Genomic DNA, 16,566 nt, shown 5'->3' on the forward strand with positions numbered 1-16,566 from the left:
AGAAAACAGAGAAGGACCACATGGTCCTCTCAATTGATACAGAAAAAGCATTTGCCAAGATACAGCATCTGTTCCTGATTAAAGCAATTCAAAGTATAGGGATAGAGGGAACATTCCTCAAACTTCATAAAATCTATCTATGAAAAACCCACAGCAAATATCATCCTCAATGGACAAAAAATTATAGCCTTCCCTCTGAGATCAGGAACATGACAAGGATGTCCACTCTCACCATTGTTGTTCAACACAATACTGGAACTCCTAGCAACAGCAATCAGACAACAAAAAGAAATGAAAAGTATTCAAATTGGCAAAGAAGAAGTCAAACTCTCTCTTCAGAGATGGCATGATACTTTATATGGAAAACCCCAAAGATTCTACCCCCAAACTACTAGAACTCATACAGCAATTCAGTAATGTGGCAGGATACAAATTCAATGTACAGAAATCAGTGGCTTTCTTATACACTAACAATGAAAATATAGAAAGGGAAATGAGAGAATCAATTCCCTTTACTATAGCACCAAGAACCATAAGATACCTGGGGATAAACCTAACCAAAGAGGTAAAGGATCTGTACTCGAGGAAATACAGAACACTCATGAAAGAAATTAAAGAAAACACAAAAAGATGGAAGACCATTCCATGCTCATGGATCAGAAGAATAAACATTGTTAAAATGTCTATACTGCCTAGAGAAATCTATACTTTCTATGCCATCCTGATCAAAACTCCACTGGCATTTTTCAAAGAGCTGGAGCAAACAATCCTAAAATTTGTAAGGAATCAGAAGAGACCCCGAATTGCTAAGGAAATGTTGAAAAAGAAAAACAAAACTGGGGGCATCATGTTGCCTGATTTCAAGCTTTACTACAAAGCTGTGATCACCAAGACAGCATGGTACTGGCACAAAAACAGACACATAGACTGGTGGAACAGAGTAGAGAGCCCAGATACAGACCCTCAACTCTATGGCCAACTAATCTTTGACATATCAGGACAAAACATACAGTGGAAAAGAGACAGTCTCTTCAATAAATGGTGCTGGGAAAATTGGACAGCTATGTGTAGAAGAATGAAACTTTACCATTCTCTTACACCATACACAAAGATAAACTCGAAATGGATAAAAGACCTAAATTTGAAGTAGGAATCGATCAAAATCCTAGAGGAGAACATAGGCAGTAACCTCTTTGATATCAGCCACAGCAACTTCTTTCAAGATATGTTTCCAAAGGCAAAGGAAACAAAAGCAAAAATGAACTTCTGGGACTTCATCAAGATCAAAAACTTCTGCACAGCAAAGGAAACAGTCAACAAAACAAAGAGGCAACCCACAGAATGGGAGAAGATATTCACAAATAACAGTACAGACAAAGGGCTGATATCCAAGATCTATAAAGAACTCCTCAAACTCAACACACAAAAAACAGATAATTGCATCAAAAAATGGGCAGAAGACATGAACAGACAGTTCTCCAAAGAAGACATACAAATGGCTAACAGACACATGAAAAAATGGTCATCATCATTAGCCATCAGGGAGATTCTAATCAAAACCACATTGAGATACCACCTTACACCAGTTAGAATGGCCACAATTAACAAGACAGCAAAAAACATGTGTTTGAGAGGATGTGGAGAAAGGGGAACCCTCTTACACTGTTCGTGGGAATGCAAGTTGGTGCAGCCACTTTGGAAAACAGTGTGGAGATTCCTTAAGAAATTAAAAATAGAGTTTCCCTATGACCCTGCAATTGCACTACTGGGTATTTACCACAAAGATACTGATGTAGTGAAAAGAAGGGCCATCTGTACCCCAATGTTCAGAGCAGTAATGGCCTTTGATTTCTATCTTTTGAAACAGCTTCAGAAGAATAGGTATTTATTCTTCCTTAAAAGTTTGGTTGAATTCCACTGGGAGGCCATCTAGCCCTGCAATCTCATTTGTTGGGAGTTTCTGATTACTGCTTCAATTTATTTGCTGGTTATGGGTATGCTCGTATTTTCTGGTTATTCCTATTCCAGTTTTGGTGGTTTATATGTTTCTAGGAATGTATCCATTTCTTCCAGATTGCCTAATTTGAGCCATGTAATTGCTCATAATATACTCTTATAGTTGATTTTATTTATTCAGTGTTGGTTGTGATCTGTGCTCTTTCACTGTGATTTTTCTTTATTTTGGGTTCTTTCTCCTTTCTTTTTGACAAATTAAGCAAAGCAGCAGAACTCAGATAGTTTAGGAGCCACAGTCTCTGAAAAGCCCTCTGGAGAAGGAAGATGCCATATGGGTCAGAGGGACCCTGAAATAGCGAGGCTGGGTGACAGGCACTGAGGTTTTAGGGTTGTGCATTACACCTTGAGACTAAATTTTCTTAACTTTGAGTTTTATAAGCAGATCAAACTTTCTGGTTGTCTTACATGGACTAAGAATGGTGCTATTGCATGTGTGGGATGAAAAATAAAGGGAATATTGTTAAACAAAAGGGCAGATGGTAGTAATAACATTCATAAAATTGTTCTGTCTGTCCCCCATCTAGGCAGAAGGCAGGGCTGCACTCTCTGGCCCCCTTGTGATTGGGTAGGGTCATGTGATTTATTCTGACATATAAATGCTAAGGGGAAATACTATTTGGTATTTCTCAGACAGTTCTTAACTGATGATGCAAGAACCTCCAGAGTTTTCTTTCTCTGCTTTGGCTTGGCAATGAGCAATTTCTATGGAAATGGCTAACAAATAACAAATAAAATTCCCTGTACACCCGCAAAGGACATGGAACATAACCAAAAAATAAGTAAATATTTATTTTTAGCCATTAATCTTTGGAAGTTATTACCACAGTATCATCTGGGCTATCCTGTCTGATATCACCTCCTCCTTGTAATTTAAACACTTCCCTGGACTTTGCCAAAATGAAGCTAACAAGATTTTATGCATTTTTGCTTTGAAATACTGTTTACTTCATTTGCCTGTGGTTTTTCTCATTATAATGCCATTACCCCATGATGTGGGCCCTCAAAGCAATGCTTGTGCAATTACAACCTTTACTGATACCTTACTGCTAGTCACTTTATCACTCACTGGATCTTGGCTCACTTTGCTCTTTGTTTCAAGGCAATCACTAAGTCATTTCCTTCTCGTAATACTCTACCTACCTACATATTGATCAACTATATCTCTATCTGCTTACATATTCTCCTGTGTATCCTTATTTATCATCCATCCATCCATATTCTATCCTGGCCAGCTTGTACAGCTTCTCAGGGAGACTACAGGGCACATGATAGAGGCATCTCTCAGTGAGTGTCTATGCTGACACCTTGACCCTGAATCCTCCAGCTGCACTGGGAAGCAAGTTACACCCTTACTTAGGTCAGGCTGAGTATAGCAGAAGACACTGAGAAAGCTTTGAAGAAGTCTGGAAGCTGGTGGCCAGCTGTAGCGTTGAAAATCAGGCTGGCCATGTAGCAGCTGTGGGCACCCAAAGAACCAAACTTGTTTCCCCAGGATGAGGAGAAGGAATGATGTTGGTAGAAAAATAAGGTATTCTTGGAACACCTTGGCTGCTCTGTCATCATATTAGCTCTACTTTCAGACTAGGACCAGAGGATCAGCCAGATGAGTTGAGACGGGCTCCTCTTAAGAACCTATCCCTTTTAACCTGTCTTCAATGTCCCCGTTCAGGCAAGTTCTCCACTTGAAGGGTAAAAAGAGATCAGATTTTATAAAGCAAAAACTCCTACCTATCTCAAACCATTTGTTGGAATTTCTACATTTAAAAAAATGAATCATTTGAGGGCACCTGGGTGGCTCAGTGGATTAAAGCCTCTGCCTTCAGCTCAGGTCATGATCCCAGGGTCCTGGGATCAAGTCCCACATCGGGCTCTCTGCTCAGCAAGCCTGCTTCCCTTCCTCTCTCTCTGCCTGCCTCTCTGCCTACTTGTGATCTCTGTCAAATAAATAAAATCTTTAAAAAATGAATCATTTGAAGCTAAACAGAAGTTTAGCAAAATACATTCTTCTGTTTTGAGGAAATGTATCCACTCAAGGAGAAAAATAGGCCAGTGTTCTTACCCACTGGCCCTGAGTTTTATGAATATCCACGAATGGTTAATGTCTATGTGACTATTCTTTAACATATTCTTCTTAGAAGAAAGAATAAATGTTGCCAGTTCTACAACTATAATTGAAATCAAAAGAAAGACCTAGTTTAATGCTCCCATTTTACAAAGAAAGAAATTTTGACTCACAAAGCTATTAGAGCCTGAATCAATAGTTCCCCTTCAAATTATTGGACCTTCTTATTTATCCAGAGTAGTGATTAATCTGAGATTTTTTTTTAATGTTCTTATGCTCAAGGTCATTTATTTCAAATTTCAGAACAGAATTAAGTTATGATACTGGTATTATTTTTCAGACCATCTTCCTATCTTTAAATGATTGGTTGTTACTTTCCATTAGGCATTTAAAAACTCAAAGCAAGTACCAGTCCAAGATGGGGAGGAAGGAAGACCTTGAACTCACCCCCTTGAAATACACCAAATTACGCTTATTTATAGAATAATTCCTCTTGAAGAGGAACTGAAAGCCAACTGAACAGCTTTTGCAAAATGAAAGAGAAAACAGCAAAGATACAAAGACACAATAACAAAGAAAACCCCCACTCCCAACGCTGTGAACTCTGGTCAGGAGGGATAGTACTGAGACACTGGGAACAGATTCCTCTGCCCTTGGGAACAGAAGAAGGGGAAAAAAAGCCATGGTTTAAAAGAGCAACTACCATATAAAGGAGACAGCGCTAGAACTCCTACAAGCAGTGGGGGGAGCTGCATGAACACTCTCTGGGAGGGAGGAGCTGATGGACACAATCTGTGCTTCCCCCCCACTGCCACTTGAAAGCACAGGGCAGTGTGCAGTCCAGTCTTCCTAACCAGCCTGCCACCTCAGTGAGCCCAGAACCCATAGTCCACGCCAGGCCCAGCTATCCCACCAAGGTAGCAACATGGTGGTACATACTGGGACATGCCTGGTTAACACTCATTACAGCTCCAACCTTCACATCAAGATGACACAGGCACAAAGCATCCTGGGACACTCCAGGCCCATACAACTTTGGCTTCAGATGTCCTGCTAGGGCGCTTCTAGTGCAGAGCACTCCAGAACCTCCCTGCTAACATCTGCCTCAGATCAAGCCACTCTTCCAGGTTGTCCCCTACATGGGGCACCCCGGGAACCCCATCCCATGCATTGGTTTCAGGCAACCCACCAGGGAACTGTCTGCATGGAACACCCCAGAACACTTCTGCCTCAGCAGCCCCAGATGCAGTCATCTAGGCAGGGCACCATCTGCACTGATCACCTTGAGATACCTTGGCTGGCACCCGATATAGCTTCAGCTTTCTCACCAGATGACCTTCAGGGGAGAGAGCCTTTGGACAACCTGGTTTGTAACTATTTCAGCTTCAACTATCCTACCAGGGCATATTTTTGTTTAAAGAATCCAGGGACAACACTGGCTGGCACACACTTTAGCTATAAATGTCCTGCCAGTCTCTCCCCCATACCCCACCCACCCACCAAGCTGAATGCCACAGGGCCTCACAGCCTGTATACCACCTCAACTCCAGCCTCCCCTTCAGGATATCCTCTGATTGAAGAATCCTAGAACACCATGGTTGACACCTACTTTAGCTTGCAGCCACTTTAGTTTCATCTATCCATATAAGTTAACCTCTGTGCAGACTGCTCAGGGACCTCCCAGCCTGCACACTCCCTCAGCTCCAGCCACTCCACCAAAGCACCCCCTGCACAGAGTACCCAAAGACATCCCCAACTTGTACCCATTTCAATCCCAACTGCCCTGCCAATGTGCCCTTAGAACATAGAACTCCTAGATACCCTGGCCTGCATCTACTTCAGCTTCAGCTCTCCTGGCAGGATACCCACTGTGTAGAAAAACCTAGAACCCAAAGCCCACATCTGTTGCAATTTTAGCCAGCCAGCAAAAGTCACCAACACACACAGTCTACATAGGGGCAACCATACATAAATCCATTCCTTCAAATTTAGGAGAAGTGGCTGTTCTAATAAAAGCAAGCAAGCACAAAAAATCAAGCAGAATGAGGAGACAAGAGAATATTCTCCAAAACTATGAAAAAAAGCTCAGAAAAAATACTGAAACAGAGATGAGCAGTATGCCCAATTAAAAAAAAAATTAAAATAATGGTCATGGGGCACCTAGATGGCTCAATAGTTTAAGCGTCTGACTTTGGCTCAGGTCATGATCTCAGGATCATGGGATCAAGTCCCATGTCAGGCTCCATGCTCAGTGGGGAGTCTGGTTGTCCTCTGTCCCTCCCTGCCACTCATGCTAGCTCTCTCACTCTCTAATGAAATATTTAAAAATTTAAAAAGAAAAAAAGAGAAAGAAAAGAGAGTCGTAAACATGTTTACCAGGCTGAAGAGAAGAGTGGAGGAAGTCAGTGAGAACGTCAGTAAAGAGAAAATATAAAAATGAACCAATCGGGGGTGCCTGGGTGGCTCAGTTGATTAGGCATCTACCTTTGGCTCAGGTCATGATCCCAGAGACCTGGGATGGAGCCCTGCATCGGGCTGCCTACTCAGTGGGGAACCTGCTTCTTCCTCTTCCATGCCTCCTGCTTGTGCTCTCTCTCTCTCTGTCAAATGAATAAGATTAAAAAAAAAAAAAAAAGCCAACCAGAGTAACAGAATATAAAAACTGAAATAAAAAACATGCCAAAGAGACTCAATAAAAAAATTTAAAAAAAAAAAAGACTCAATAGTAGCTTTGTGAATGCAAAAAAAGAAATAAAAAAAGTATCAGTGATCTGAAAGGCAGGATAATGGAAAGCATGTAAGCTGAATAGCAAAAAGAGAAAACAATTTTTGAAAATAAGACTAGGTTAAGAGATCTCTTGAACAAAATCAATAAATATTTATGTTATAGGGGTCTCAGAAGAAGAAGTGAGAGAAAGGGGCAGACAACTTATTTGAGGAAATAAGAGCTGAAAACTTCCCATATGTGAGGAAGGGAACAAAAATCCAGATCCAGGAGGCAGAGAGAAATCCAAACAAAATCAAAGTGAGTAGGTCCACACTATTGCACATAATAATTAAAATCTGAAAGGTTAAAAAATAGATAATTTTAAAGCAGTAAGAAAGAAGCAAGAAGTTACATACAAGCAAAATTGTGTGAGACTATCAGCTGATTTTTTAGCAGAAACTTTAAAGGCCTGAAGGGAGTAACATGATATATTGAAAGTGCTAAAAGGAAAAAACCCACAACCAAGAATACTGTACCCCTCAAGATTATCACTCATATTTGAAAGAGACATAAAAATTTCCCAAACAAGAGTTAAGGAGTTTATGACCATTAAACCAGAAATGTTAAAGGGACTTCTTTAAGTGAAAAAGAAATAGCCATAATCAGATGTGAGGAAACTATGAATAAAAAGATGTGAAAGAGGACACCAAATACATAAAACATGGAAAAGAGTTTTTAAAAAGTTTTTTTTCCCCCCTAGGATATGTTTGAACTAAATAACCATCAAATTAATAGATTGCTATTTACATAGAATGATATAATAGATGAACCTCATGGTAACCACAAACTCAAAACCTAGGATATATATACAAACAATAAAGAGAAAGAAAGCCAAACAAAACATAATAGAAACTCACCACAAAGAAAGAGAGCAAGAGAAGAAAAAAGGAACAGAGAAGAGCTATGAAAACAAGCAGAAAATAAGTACATAATTATCAATAATTATTTTAAATATAACTGATCTAAGTATTACAATTAAAAGACCTAAGGTGGTGGAATAGATAAAAAAACAAAACAAAACAAAACAGAAAAACAAAGACCAATCTATTGCTGCCTATAGGACCCTCACTTTAGATCTAAAGACACATACAGACTGAAAGTGAAGGGATGAAAAACATTTACCATGGTGGAGGAGTTGAGATAGCTGAGGAGTAGGGGGCCCTAATTTCATCTAGTCCCTAGAATTCAACTAGATAGTGATCAAATCATCCTGAACACCTGTGAAATCAATGGGAGATCTGAGAAAAGAAGTGCTGCAGTTCTACAAATAGAAAATCAACTACTTTTTGGAATGTAGGAGGTGCAGAAACATGAATCTGGGGGGATATATCAGAAGATAAACCACGGAGGGGAGGGAGCTCTTACATGGGCTACCAGAAACTATAATACAGTGGAGCACAAAATCAGAACTTTTAGAAGTCTGCTACAATTGGAGACATTTGGCCAAAAGATGCTCAGGTGGCAAAGGGGAGCAGAATCCCAGGAGGGACAGACTGGTCTCAGGATCCCTGGGGTAACAAAAGGAATGCGGGTGCCTGAGTGCAGCAGAGTTTCCAAGCATTGGAGCAGGGAAGCTGGCTGAAAACAGTGAAACTAGGCACTGTCTTTCCACTGGTGTTGCCATAAACAATAAACCACTGCACAGTTGGGCAACTGCTCTTGGGGTAGGGGCCCAGCAAAATGCAGAAGCAGAGGAGAACCCCTTCCCTCCTCTGGGAGAAATGCCATGCATCTGCGCTGAAGGAGTCCATGAAGTTTGGAGACTGGAAACTGGGTTGTGTTCCTGAGATAAAAATGTTCAGTTACAGGCTTGGTGAATCCAGAATTTGGATGGAAACCAGGGAGACAAGAGTGATTGATTGCTTTTCTGTGAGAGCTCACTGAAGAGTGGTGGGTACAAAGGTCCAACTCCAGGGCTACAGTTAGGAGCACTGCCATTTTCATCCCCACCCCATGCCAACCCCCCCAGTCAGTACTGAAAGGCTTCAGGGAGCAAAACAGCACCACCTGGTGCAATCCAGAGCCACTTACACCCTAGAAAGAAGGGTGTGATTCTACCAGGGCAAGGACACCTGAGAACTGGTCTCTTTTAATACCCAGACCAAAATACACCCACGACCTAGTTTACTGTTTCATTCAGTTTTACTTTGTTCAATTTTTCTTATTTTATTTTGTTTCTGTTTTCTTCTGGTTTGCTTTGTTTGTATTTTTCTGGTACTGTTGTTGCTACTTTTGTCTTGTCTTTTGTCTTTTTTCTTTTTATTCTTTTCTGGACATAATGATGAGACAAAGTCACCCCAAAAGAAAGAACAGGAGGCTTGGAGGCTTAATCAATATGTAAGGGACTTAATCAATATGATATAGGTAAGATGTTGGAACTAGAATTAGTAAGATGTTGGAACTAGAATTCAAAACAATGACTATAAAGATACTGGCTGGGCTTGAAAAAAGCATAGAAGACAGTACAAACTCCCTTAATGGAGAAATTAAAAAGCTAAATATAATAAGGGCAAAATTAAAAATGTTATTACTGATACACAGTGAAAAATGGAGGCTCTGACTGCCAGGATAAATGAGGCAGAAGAGAAAGTCAGTGGTATAGAAGACAAAATGATGGAGAATAAGGAGACTGACAAAAAGAGAAAAACAACTAATGGATCATGAAGGGATAATGTGAGAAATTAGCAATATCATAAAGTGAAATAATGTTAAACTAATAGAGGTCCCAGAAAAGGAGGGGTGCAGAAGGTTTATATGAGCAAATTATACCTGAGAAATTCCCTAATCTAAGGAAAGAAACAGGTATTCAAGTAAACAGGTATTCAAGTCCAGGAGGCACAGAGAAATCCCCTCAAAATCAACAAAAATAGGTCAACACCTCAACAGTTACGAGTGAAGCTTACAAATTTTAAAGATAAGAAGAAAATCCATATAGCAGTTTGGGACAAGAAGTCCTTAACCTACAAGGGTAGACACATAAACTGGCAGCAGGTCTGTCTACAGAGACATGGAGGGACAGATAGGACTGGCTTGATATATTCAATATGCTTAATGGGAAAAATATGTAATGAATACTTTATTCAGCAAGGCTTTCATTCAGAATAGAAGGACAGATGAAGTTTCCAGGACAAACAAAACTATAGGAATCTATAAATGCTGAACCAGACCTCCAAGAAATATTAAAGGGGATCATTTGAGTGGAGAGCCCAAACATAACAAAGACCAGAAAGAAACAAAGGTAATCTACAGAAACAGTGACTTTACAGGTAATAAAGTGGCACTAAATTTATCTCTTTCAATAATTACTCAGAATGTACATGGAATAGATGCTCCAATCAAAACACAAGATATCAGACTTGATTAAAACAAAACAAAATAAAACAAAAACAAGACCCATCAATATGCTGATTACAAGAGACTCATCTTAAACCCCAAAACACCTCCAGATTGAAAGTGAGGGGGTGGGGAGTCATTTATCATGCTAATGGGCACCAAAAGAAGGCTGACTACCATCCTTATATGAGACAAGCCAGATTTTAAACCAAAGACTATAATAAGAGATGAAGGACACAATGTCATAACAAAGGGGTCTATCCAACAAGATCTAACAATTGTAAATATCCATGCCCCTAACTTGGGAGCAGCTAATTACATAAACCAATTTATAACAAAATTAAAGACACACACTGATAATCATGCAACAAAAGTAGGGGACTTCAACACCCCACTCACAGCAGTGGAAATGTCATCTAAACAGAGGCTCAACAAAGAAACAAGGGCTTGGAATGACACAATGGGCCAGATGGACTTAACAGATATATTCAGAGCATTTCAACCTAAAGCAACAGAATACACATTTTTCTCAAGTGCACATGAAACATTCTACAGAATACATCACATTCTGAGTCACAAATCAGGTCTCAATCTGTACCAAAAGACTGAGATCATACCATGCATATTTTCAGACCACAAAGCTTTAAAACATGAAGTCAACCAAAAGAGAAAATTTGGATAGACCACAAATACATGGGGGTTAAAGAGCATTCTACTAAAGAATGAATGAGTCAACCAGGAAATAAAAGAAGAATTTTAAAAATATAAGGAAACAAATGAAAAGGAAAACAGGACAGGTCAGAACCTTTGGGATGCAGCAAAAGCAGTCCTGAGAGAGAAGTATATAGCAATACAGGCTTTTCTCAAGAAACAAGTCTCAAACGCACCTAATCTTACACCTAAAGGAGCTAGAGAAAGAACAGCAAAGAAAGCCTAAATCCAGCAGAAGAGAAATATTAAAAACTAGAGCAGAAAACAAGGAAATAAAAAGAAAAAGAGCAATAGAACAGATCAAGAAAACTAGGAGCTGGTTTTGTGAAAGAATTAATAAGATCAATGAACCCCTAGCCACATCTGTCAAAAAGAAAGGAGAAAGGACCCAAAATAAAGAAAAATCACAGTGAAAGAGCAGAGATCACAACCAACACTGAAGAAATAAAATCAACTATAAGAGTATATTATGAGCAACTATATGGCAACAAATTAGGCAATCTGGAAGAAATGGATACATTCCTAGAAACATTTAAACCACCAAAACTGAAATAGGAATAACCAGAAAATATGAGCAGATCCATAACCAGCAAAGAAATTGAAGCACTAATCCAAAATCTACCAACAAACGAGAGTCTGGGGCCAGATGGCCTCCAAGTGGAATTCAACCAAACTTTTTTTTTTTTTTAAAGATTTTATTTATTTATTTGACAGAGAGAGATCACAAGTAGGCAGAGAGGCAGGCAGAGAGACAGAGGGGGAAGCAGGCTCCCCGCCGAGCAGAGAGCCCGATGTGGGGCTTGATTCCAGGACCCCGGGATCATGACCCGAGCCGAAGGCAGAGGCTTAACCCACTGAGCCGCCCAGGTGCCCCTCAACCAAACTTTTAAAGAAGAGTTAATACCTATTCTTCTGAAACTGTTTCAAAAGATAGAAATCGAGGGTGCCTGGGTGGCTCATTTGGTTAAGTGACTGCCTTCAGCTCAGGTCATGATCCTGGAGTCCCAGGTTTAAGTCCCACTTCGGACTCCCTGCTCAGTGGGGAATCTGCTTCACCCTCTGACCTCTCCCCTCTCATTCTCTCTCTCTCAAGTAAATAAAATTAATCTAAAAAAAAATTGAAATCAAAGGAAATCTTCCAAACTCATTCTGTGAGACCAGCATTACCTTGATCCCAAAATCAAGGGCCCCACCAAAAAGGAGAATTACAGACCAATATCCCTGATGAGCATGGATGTAAAAATTCTCACCAAGATACTAGCTAATAGGATCCAACAGTACATTAAGAGGATTATTCACCATGACTAAGGGGGATATATTCCTGGGCTGCAAGGGTAGACCAACATCCACAAATCAACCAATGGTGATACACCACATTAATGAAAGAAAAGAGCCATATGATTCTCTCAGTAGATACAGAAAAAGCATTTGGCAAAATACAGCATCCTTCCTTGATAAACCCCCTACCATATAGGGTTATGGGGAAATATACCTTAACATCATAAAAGTCATATACAAAAAAACCCCACAGGGAGTATCATCCTCAATGAGAGAAAACTGAGAGCTTTTCCCCTAAGGTCAGGAACATGACCAGGATGTCCACTCTCACCACATTAGTCAACACAGTACTGGAAGTCCTAGCCTCAGCAATCAGACCAAAAAAAATAAATAAATAAATAAATAAAAAGAAAGAAAGAAGGAAAAAGAAAGAAAGAAAGAAAAGAAATAAAACCATAGAGGGAGACAAAGCATAAGAGACTCTTAATCTCAGGAAACAAACTGAAGGTTGCTGGAGTGGAGGGGGGTGGAAGGGATGGGGTGGCTGGGTGATGGACACTGGGGAGGGTATGTGCTATGGTGAGCACTGTGAATTTTGTAAGACTGATGAATCATAGACCTGTACCCCTGAAGCAAATAATACATTACATATTAATAATTTTAAAAAAGAAATAAAGGGCATCCAAATTGGCAAAGAAGAAGTCAAACTTTCACTATTCACAGATGATAGGATACTCTATGTTGAAAACCCAAAATACTCCACCCCAAAATTGCTAGAACTCATACATAAATTCAGCAAAGTGGCAGGATATAAAATCAATGCACAGAAATAAGTTGCATTTCTGTACGCTAACAATGAGGTAGAAGAAAGAGAAATCAAGGATCAAACCCATTTACAATTGCACCAAAAACCATAAGATAACTAGGAATAAACCTAACCAAAGAGGTAAAGGATCTGTACTCTGAATACTATAGGAATACTATAGGAAATAGCTATACTATTTCATTTATGAAATAAATTGAAGAAGACACAAAGAAATGGAAAAACATTCCATGTTCGTGGACTGGAAGTATACTGTTAAAATGTCTATATGCTACCCAAAGCAATCTACACATTCAATATAATCCCTTTCAAAATACCATCAGCATTTTTCACAGAGCTGGAACAAACAATCCATTTGTATGGAACCAGAAAAGACCCTTTATAGTCAAAGGGACGTTGCAAAAGAAAACCAAAGTTGGTGGCATCAGGATTCCTGACTTCAGGCTATATTACAAAGCTCTAATCAAGATAGTATGTTACCGGCACAAAAACAGACATACAGGTTAATGGAACAGAACAGAGAACCCAGAAATGGACCTTCAACTCTATGGTTTACTTATCTTCAACAAAACAGGAAAAAATATCCAACTGAAAAAAGACAGTGTAACAAATGGTGTTGGCAAAATTGGACAACCACAAGCAAAAGAATGAAAAATCAACTCAAAATGAGTGAAAGACCTGAATGTGAGACAGGAATCCATCAAAATCCTAGAGGAGAACACAAGCAGCAATTTCTTTGACCTTGTTCACAGCAACTTCTTGCTAAACTTATCTCCAAAGGCAAGGGAAACAAAAGCAAAAATAAGCTATTTGGTGGGCCCCTGGGTGGCTCAGTCCATTAGCCATCTGCTTTTGGCTCAAGTCATAATACCAAGGTCTAGGAATCGAGCCCTGTGTCAGGCTCTCTGCTCAGCAGGAAGCCTGCTTCTCCCTTTCTCTCTGTTCACCCCACCCTCTGTTTATGCTTGCTCTCTAATAAATATTTTTTTTAAAGTTATTGGCACTTCATCAAGATCAAGAGCTTTTGCACACTAAATGAAAGAATCACCAAAACTAGAAGATAACCTACAGAAGGGAAGAAGGTATTTCCAAATGTTTTATCAGATAAAGGACTAGTATCCAAAATCTATGGAGAACTTATCAAACACAACACCCAAAAAACAAATAATCCAGTTAAGAAATGAAAAAAAGACGTGAAAAGACTTTGCTCCAAAGAAGACAAATGGCCAACAACACAGTCTACATCACTTGGCATCAGGGAAACACAAATTCAAAACCACAATGGGGTGCCACATCACACTAGTCAGAATGGCTAAAATTAACAACTCAGGAAACAAAGTTGTTGGCCAGGATGCAAAGAAAGGGGAAACTTCTTACACTGTTGGTAGGAAATCAAACTGGTGCAGCCACTCTGGAAAGCAGTATGGAGGTTCCTCGAAAAGTTAAAAACAGATTTACCCTATGACCCAACAACTTCACTACTAGGTATTTATCCAGAGGATATAAATATGTGTCCACAATAGCCAAAATATGGAAACAACCCAGATGTCCATCAATAGATGAATGGATAAAGAAGAGGTGGTATATATACACAGTGAAATATTACTCAGCCATCAAAAAGAATGAAATCTTGCCATTTGCAGCAACATGGATGGAACTAAGATATGCTAAGTGCAATAAGTCAATCAGAGAATGACAAAGATCATATGATTTCACCCATACATGGAATTTAAGAAACAAACAGGTGAACATAGGGAAGAAAAGGAAAAAGAAAATAAGATGAAATCAGAGAAATAGACAAACCATAGGAGACCCTTTAACTATAGCAAAAAGCTGAGGGTTGCTGGAGAAGAGGTGGGTGGGAGATGAAGTAATTAGGTTATGGGCATTAAGGTGGGCATTTGATGTAGTGAGCCCTGGGTGTTATATGCAACTGATGAATCACTAAACTCTACCTCTGAAAGTAATAAAACACTATACAATAAATAACTTTAAATAAAAAATTTAGAAAAGGAAGACATTTACAATGCAAATGCAAGTGGAAACAAAAGCTGGGAAAGAAGTACTTACATCAGACAAGATAAACTAAGAGAGACTGAAAAAGAGCAAAGAAGGACATTGCCTAATGATATAAAAAAATCAATCCAGAAAGATAAGACAATCGTAAATCCACCCAACACTGGAGAACCTAAATACATAAAGCAAATGTTAATAGACATAAAGAGGGAAATCAATGATAATACAATAATACTAGGGGACATTAACACACTACTTACATCAGCAGACAGATCATCCTAGTAGAAAATCAACAATGAAACAGTTCCTTTGAATGACACACTGTACCAGATGGCCATAACAGATGTATGTAGAACATTCCATCTGAGAACAACAGATTACATATTCTTTTCAAGTGCACTTGGAACACTCTCCAGAATAAATCACATGGTAGGCCACAAAACAATCCTAAGGAAATTTTTGAAGATTTAAATTATACCTTGCATTTATTCTGAGCACAATGGTATAAAACTCAAAATCAAACACAAGAAAAAAGAAAGAACACAAACACTTGGTGACTAAATAACATAATACTAAGCATCCATTAGGTCATTGGGGAAATCAAAGAAATTTAAAAATACAATGAGATGAGGGGCGCCTGGGTGGCTCAGTGGGTTAAAGCCTCTGCCTTCGGCTCAGGTCATGATCCCAGGGTCCTGGGATCGAGCCCCACATCGGGTTCTCTGCTCAGCAGGGAGCCTGCTTCCTCCTCTCTCTCTGCCTGCCTCTCTGCCTACTTGTGATCTTTCCTCTGTCAAATAAATAAGTAAAATTATAAAAAAAAAAAAAAACAATGAGATGAAAATACAATGGTCCAGAATCTTTGTGATGAGGCAAAAACAGCTCTTAGAGGGTAATATACAGTAATATACTCCTACCTCAAGACATAAGAAAAACCTCTGATAAACAATCTAATACCCAAAGTAATTAGAAAAAGAAGAGCAAACAAATATCAAGACCCCAAGATGAGTAGAAGGAAATAATAAAGCTTAGAGCAGAAATAAATGACAGAAACAAAATAAAAAACAATAATCAAACCAAGAGTTGGTTCTTTGAAAAGTTAAACTAATGTGATAAACCCTTAGCCAGACTCATCAAGTAAAAATGAAAAAGGACCTAAATAAAATCAGAAATGAGAAAGGAGAAGTAAAAACTGACACCACAGAAATACAATAATTAGAATACTATGGAAAATTGTATGTCAAAAAATTGGACAACCTAGTAGAAACGTATAAATTCCTAGGAACGTACAATCTTCCAAAACTGAATCAGAAAAAAAAAAAAATAGAAAATCTGAACAGATCAAGTACTACTGATATAATTGAATCAGTAACATAATTTTAAAAATAAATTTAAAAAAAGAAACCTTCCAACAAACAAAAATCCAAGACAAGACAGAGACACCACATAAAAAGAAAACTATAGGCCAATATCCCTAATAAGATAGATGAAAAAATCCTCAACACATTACCAAACTGCATTCAACAATACATTAAAATGATGTTCACCACAATCAAGTGG

Source organism: Martes martes, assembly GCF_963455335.1.
Source record: "Martes martes genome assembly, chromosome: 3".
NCBI classification, from domain to species: Eukaryota; Metazoa; Chordata; class Mammalia; order Carnivora; family Mustelidae; genus Martes; species Martes martes.